General features: G+C 49.1%; 2 non-coding genes across 2 annotated transcripts; both read left to right on the top strand.

Annotated features, from left to right (window-relative positions):
- The first annotated feature begins 2,204 nt into the window (after positions 1–2,204).
- On the top strand, positions 2,205–2,278 carry Trnaa-agc (transfer RNA alanine (anticodon AGC)). Its single transcript has one exon. It is a non-coding gene; the product is annotated as a tRNA-Ala (tRNA).
- Positions 2,279–6,934: 4,656 nt separating this feature from the next.
- Trnaa-agc (transfer RNA alanine (anticodon AGC)) lies at positions 6,935–7,008 on the top strand. Its single transcript has one exon. It is a non-coding gene; the product is annotated as a tRNA-Ala (tRNA).
- Positions 7,009–7,284: the final 276 nt, after the last annotated feature.

Below are 7,284 nucleotides of genomic sequence, written 5' to 3'. Positions count from 1 at the left end.
CTCTTGTGTATATGAACGTGTCCGCGCCTTTGTATTCTGGTACCTTCGCCGCTACAAACCAACCAACCATCGTGTCCGTGCACATCAGAGTCGCAAAGAATGGAGAATAGCCAGGCTTGGTCGTGTGTGTAGCTGTAGCTCAGTTGGCAGATCGTTCGCTTAGCGTGTGAACGGTCTCGGGTTCAAGCCCCGGCTCCTCCATGTTTTGTGGTCAGTGCATGGTAAGTGTTGGTCGCGGCGAACATAAACGCACGCAAGAAGTTGCAAAACCAGCGTCACAGACTGATATGATGTATACTGTCATAAGGAGAGCAAGATGTAAGTGTGAGGACCGGCTGTTATCGTGGTGTCATCGAGTGCAGATCTGTCTTAGGTATCACGGCTTAACGTCATTGAAGTCTAGAGGTGAACAACACGTTCGTCTTACTCAGAGCGGTGTCTGAACTCTATTTTCGACGTTATGCGTGCCACTTTTATTGTGGCCAACTACGATTCGATACAGAATGCACGAAACCTGAAAGACACCCTCACTGATACATAGAGAGTAGTGTTTGTCTGCGGAATAATGGGAGTGCAAGGGTCTGTGACGTTGATATGACTGTATGTAGCACTACTATTTATCGGGGGGGTGGGCGTAGCTCAGGTGGTAGAGCGCCCGCTTAGCGTGCGAGAGGTACTGGGATCGATACCCAGCGCCTCCAGAATTTTTAACACACCTACATGCGCACCTTGCCATGCAAGTGGAATAATTCCCAACCGGCGGAGGTGTGTAGGCAGATACAAGCGAACGATTAGCATCCACAATTGGCGAGCGTGCTTTTATTCGTGCGCAGGAAGCACCCTCCTCCCACACCTACACTTAATTTAGAAACAGTACAAATGTTCCCATAAGATTCTCAAGCCTACGTCGGAAAGATCTGCCTTGCGCCGATTTCACGTAAATCCCACTGCACGTTCCCATTCTTTGCGTCAGTCGGCTGCTACTGGTGTTGCTGGTTGTGACTGCTGATAACAGATGCCGTAGCAATCAATTCATGGAGTGAGTTGTATGTTTTGCGATAGTCTGTCTCTGACAAGGAAGCACAGGTGATATAGGTGCGAACACAGGAAGCTTGCAGCCCCTCGCTGCCTGCAGACACAGAGCAGCCACACTAGAAGAGCGGCCTAAGCCGTAGGCGAAATGTACTCATTCGCTTTGGCGCGACGTCGAACTGTAAATAAGGCTGTCACTAGCGTGAGCGTCGTGTAAAGTCGGAAAAGTCATCTGCATGGGTGATTGCCAAGTTTGGGGAGCGTTTCGTAGTACGATCAGTGCAATGGAGACGCGGAAACTTGTTGTGTCCCAGTGTTTTGCAGTTGGACGACAAGAGTTTTACACAGTAGCAAAGAGCGAGGCACTGAGTTGGCATGAACAATGGAGAGCACAATGGGGCTCGAGATGTGCTTGTTACCTCAGGTGCTGTGTGATTGTCGACAAGGAGTGAAATGGACCAATTTGTGACCGCCCTTTCAATTTAAGACGTTCAAAACAGACGGAATTTGCATTCGTAATACCAGAGCATCGAAACTACTAGGAACTCTTGTGTATATGAACGTGTCCGCGCCTTTGTATTCTGGTACCTTCGCCGCTACAAACCAACCAACCATCGTGTCCGTGCACATCAGAGTCGCAAAGAATGGAGAATAGCCAGGCTTGGTCGTGTGTGTAGCTGTAGCTCAGTTGGCAGATCGTTCGCTTAGCGTGTGAACGGTCTCGGGTTCAAGCCCCGGCTCCTCCATGTTTTGTGGTCAGTGCATGGTAAGTGTTGGTCGCGGCGAACATAAACGCACGCAAGAAGTTGCAAAACCAGCGTCACAGACTGATATGATGTATACTGTCATAAGGAGAGCAAGATGTAAGTGTGAGGACCGGCTGTTATCGTGGTGTCATCGAGTGCAGATCTGTCTTAGGTATCACGGCTTAACGTCATTGAAGTCTAGAGGTGGACAACACGTTCGTCTTACTCAGAGCGGTGTCTGAACTCTATTTTCGACGTTATGCGTACCACTTTCATTGTGGCCAACTACGATTCGATACAGAATGCACGAAACCTGAAAGACACTCTCACTGATACATAGAGAGTAGTGTTTGTCTGCGGAATAATGGGAGTGCAAGGGTCTGTGACGTTGATATGACTGTATGTAGCACTAAAAGTTATCGGGGAGGTGGGCGTAGCTCAGATGGTAGAGCGCTCGCTTAGCGTGCGAGAGGTACTGGGATCGATACCCAGCGCCTCCAGAATTTTTAACACACCTACATGCGCACCTTGCCATGCAAGTGGAATAATTCCCAACCGGCAGAGGTGTGTAGGCAGATACAAGCGAACGATTAGCATCCACAATTGGCGAGCGTGCTTTTATTCGTGCGCAGGAAGCACCCTCCTCCCACACCTACACTTAATTTAGAAACAGTACAAATGTTCCCATAAGATTCTCAAGCCTACGTCGGAAAGATCTGCCTTGCGCCGATTTCACGTAAATCCCACTGCACGTTCCCATTCTTTGCGTCAGTCGGCTGCTACTGGTGTTGCTGGTTGTGACTGCTGATAACAGATGCCGTAGCAATCAATTCATGGAGTGAGTTGTATGTTTTGCGATAGTCTGTCTCTGACAAGGAAGCACAGGTGATATAGGTGCGAACACAGGAAGCTTGCAGCCCCTCGCTGCCTGCAGACACAGAGCAGCCACACTAGAAGAGCGGCCTAAGCCGTAGGCGAAATGTGCTCATTCGCTTTGGCACGACGTCGAACTGTAAATAAGGCTGTCACTAGCGTGAGCGTCGTGTAAAGTCGGAAAAGTCATCTGCATGGGTGATTGCCAAGTTTGGGGAGCGTTTCGTAGTACGATCAGTGCAATGGAGACGCGGAAACTTGTTGTGTCCCAGTGTTTTTCAGTTGGACGACAAGAGTTTTACACAGTAGCAAAGAGCGAGGCACTGAGTTGGCATGAACAATGGAGAGCACAATGGGGCTCGAGATGTGCTTGTTACCTCAGGTGCTGTGTGATTGTCGACAAGGAGTGAAATGGACCAATTTGTGACCGCCCTTTCAATTTAAGACGTTCAAAACAGACGGAATTTGCATTCGTAATACCAGAGCATCGAAACTACTAGGAACTCTTCTGTATATGAACGTGTCCGCGCCTTTGTATTCTGGTACCTTCGCCGCTACAAACCAACCAACCATCGTGTCCGTGCACATCAGAGTCGCAAATAATGGAGAATAGCCAGGCTTGGTCGTGTGTGTAGCTGTAGCTCAGTTGGCAGATCGTTCGCTTAGCGTGTGAACGGTCTCGGGTTCAAGCCCCGGCTCCTCCAAGTTTTGTGGTCAGTGCATGGTAAGTGTTGGTCGCGGCGAACATAAACGCACGCAAGAAGTTGCAAAACCAGCGTCACAGACTGATATGATGTATACTGTCATAAGGAGAGCAAGATGTAAGTGTGAGGACCGGCTGTTATCGTGGTGTCATCGAGTGCAGATCTGTCTTAGGTATCACGGCTTAACGTCATTGAAGTCTAGAGGTGGACAACACGTTTGTCTTACTCAGAGCGGTGTCTGAACTCTATTTTCGACGTTATGCGTGCCACTTTCATTGTGGCCAACTACGATTCGATACAGAATGCACGAAACCTGAAAGACACCCTCACTGATACATAGAGAGTAGTGTTTGTCTGCGGAATAATGGGAGTGCAAGGGTCTGTGACGTTGATATGACTGTATGTAGCACTACAAGTTATCGGGGGGGTGGGCGTAACTCAGATGGTAGAGCGCTCGCTTAGCGTGCGAGAGGTACTGGGATCGATACCGAGCGCCTCCAGAATTTTTAACACACCTACATGCGCACCTTGCCATGCAAGTGGAATAATTCCCAACCGGCAGAGGTGTGTAGGCAGATACAAGCGAACGATTAGCATCCACAATTGGCGAGCGTGCTTTTATTCGTGCGCAGGAAGCACCCTCCTCCCACACCTACACTTAATTTAGAAACAGTACAAATGTTCCCATAAGATTCTCAAGCCTACGTCGGAAAGATCTGCCTTGCGCCGATTTCACGTAAATCCCACTGCACGTTCCCATTCTTTGCGTCAGTCGGCTGCTACTGGTGTTGCTGGTTGTGACTGCTGATAACAGATGCCGTAGCAATCAATTCATGGAGTGAGTTGTATGTTTTGCGATAGTCTGTCTCTGACAAGGAAGCACAGGTGATATAGGTGCGAACACAGGAAGCTTGCAGCCCCTCGCTGCCTGCAGACACAGAGCAGCCACACTAGAAGAGCGGCCTAAGCCGTAGGCGAAATGTGCTCATTCGCTTTGGCGCGACGTCGAACTGTAAATAAGGCTGTCACTAGCGTGAGCGTCGTGTAAAGTCGGAAAAGTCATCTGCATGGGTGATTGCCAAGTTTGGGGAGCGTTTCGTAGTACGATCAGTGCAATGGAGACGCGGAAACTTGTTGTGTCCCAGTGTTTTGCAGTTGGACGACAAGAGTTTTACACAGTAGCAAAGAGCGAGGCACTGAGTTGGCATGAACAATGGAGAGCACAATGGGGCTCGAGATGTGCTCGTTACCTCAGGTGCTGTGTGATTGTCGACAAGGAGTGAAATGGACCAATTTGTGACCGCCCTTTCAATTTAAGACGTTCAAAACAGACGGAATTTGCATTCGTAATACCAGAGCATCGAAACTACTTGGAACTCTTGTGTATATGAACGTGTCCGCGCCTTTGTATTCTGGTACCTTCGCCGCTACAAACCAACCAACCATCGTGTCCGTGCACATCAGAGTCGCAAAGAATGGAGAATAGCCAGGCTTGGTCGTGTGTGTAGCTGTAGCTCAGTTGGCAGATCGTTCGCTTAGCGTGTGAACGGTCTCGGGTTCAAGCCCCGGCTCCTCCATGTTTTGTGGTCAGTGCATGGTAAGTGTTGGTCGCGGCGAACATAAACGCACGCAAGAAGTTGCAAAACCAGCGTCACAGACTGATATGATGTATACTGTCATAAGGAGAGCAAGATGTAAGTGTGAGGACCGGCTGTTATCGTGGTGTCATCGAGTGCAGATCTGTCTTAGGTATCACGGCTTAACGTCATTGAAGTCTAGAGGTGAACAACACGTTCGTCTTACTCAGAGCGGTGTCTGAACTCTATTTTCGACGTTATGCGTGCCACTTTCATTGTGGCCAACTACGATTCGATACAGAATGCACGAAACCTGAAAGACACCCTCACTGATACATAGAGAGTAGTGTTTGTCTGCGGAATAATGGGAGTGCAAGGGTCTGTGACGTTGATATGACTGTATGTAGCACTACTATTTATCGGGGGGGGTGGGCGTAGCTCAGGTGGTAGAGCGCTCGCTTAGCGTGCGAGAGGTACTGGGATCGATACCGAGCGCCTCCAGAATTTTTAACACACCTACATGCGCACCTTGCCATGCAAGTGGAATAATTCCCAACCGGCAGAGGTGTGTAGGCAGATACAAGCGAACGATTAGCATCCACAATTGGCGAGCGTGCTTTTATTCGTGCGCAGGAAGCACCCTCCTCCCACACCTACACTTAATTTAGAAACAGTACAAATGTTCCCATAAGATTCTCAAGCCTACGTGGGGAATATCTGCCTTGCGCCGATTTCACGTAAATCCCACTGCACATTCCCATTCTTTGCGTCAGTCGGCTGCTACTGGTGTTGCTGGTTGTGACTGCTGATAACAGATGCCGTAGCAATCAATTCATGGAGTGAGTTGTATGTTTTGCGATAGTCTGTCTCTGACAAGGAAGCACAGGTGATATAGGTGCGAACACAGGAAGCTTGCAGCCCCTCGCTGCCTGCAGACACAGAGCAGCCACACTTGAAGAGCGGTCTAAGCCGTAGGCGAAATGTGCTCATTCGCTTTGGCGCGACGTCGAACTGTAAATAAGGCTGTCACTAGCGTGAGCGTCGTGTAAAGTCGGAAAAGTCATCTGCATGGGTGATTGCCAAGTTTGGGGAGCGTTTCGTAGTACGATCAGTGCAATGGAGATGCGGAAACTTGTTGTGTCCCAGTGTTTTTCAGTTGGACGACACGGGTTTTACACAGTAGCAAAGAGCGAGGCACTGAGTTGGCATGAACAATGGAGAGCACAATGGGGCTCGAGATGTGCTTGTTACCTCAGGTGCTGTGTGATTGTCGACAAGGAGTGAAATGGACCAATTTGTGACCGCCCTTTCAATTTAAGACGTTCAAAACAGACGGAATTTGCATTCGTAATACCAGAGCATCGAAACTACTTGGAACTCTTGTGTATATGAACGTGTCCGCGCCTTTGTATTCTGGTACCTTCGCCGCTACAAACCAACCAACCATCGTGTCCGTGCACATCAGAGTCGCAAAGAATGGAGAATAGCCAGGCTTGGTCGTGTGTGTAGCTGTAGCTCAGTTGGCAGATCGTTCGCTTAGTGTGTGAACGGTCACGGGTTCAAGCCCCAGTTCCTCCATGTTTTGTGGTCAGTGCATGGTAAGTGTTGGTCGCGGCGAACATAAACGCACGCAAGAAGTTGCAAAACCAGCGTCACAGACTGATATGATGTATACTGTCATAAGGAGAGCAAGATGTAAGTGTGAGGACCGGCTGTTATCGTGGTGTCATCGAGTGCAGATCTGTCTTAGGTATCACGGCTTAACGTCATTGAAGTCTAGAGGTGGACAACACGTTCGTCTTACTCAGAGCGGTGTCTGAACTCTATTTTCGACGTTATGCGTGCCACTTTCATTGTGGCCAACTACGATTCGATACAGAATGCACGAAACCTGAAAGACACCCTCACTGATACATAGAGAGTAGTGTTTGTCTGCGGAATAATGGGAGTGCAAGGGTCTGTGACGTTGATATGACTGTATGTAGCACTACTAGTTATCGGGGGTGGGCGTAGCTCAGATGGTAGAGCGCTCGCTTAGCGTGCGAGAGGTACTGGGATCGATACCCAGCGCCTCCAGAATTTTTAACACACCTACATGCGCACCTTGCCATGCAAGTGGAATAATTCCCAACCGGCAGAGGTGTGTAGACAGATACAAGCGAACGATTAGCATCCACAATTGGCGAGCGTCCTTTTATTGTGTCAGTCGGCTGCTACTGGTGTTGCTGGTTGTGACTGCTGGTAACAGATGCCGTAGCAATCAATTCATGGAGTGAGTTGTATGTTTTGCGATAGTCTGTCTCTGACAAGGAAGCACAGGTGATATAGGTGCGAACACAGGAAGCTTGCAGC

This window comes from Schistocerca gregaria, chromosome 11 (assembly GCF_023897955.1).
Source record: "Schistocerca gregaria isolate iqSchGreg1 chromosome 11, iqSchGreg1.2, whole genome shotgun sequence".
NCBI lineage: Eukaryota > Metazoa > Arthropoda > Insecta > Orthoptera > Acrididae > Schistocerca > Schistocerca gregaria.
This window is presented reverse-complemented; position numbering and strand designations above follow the sequence as displayed.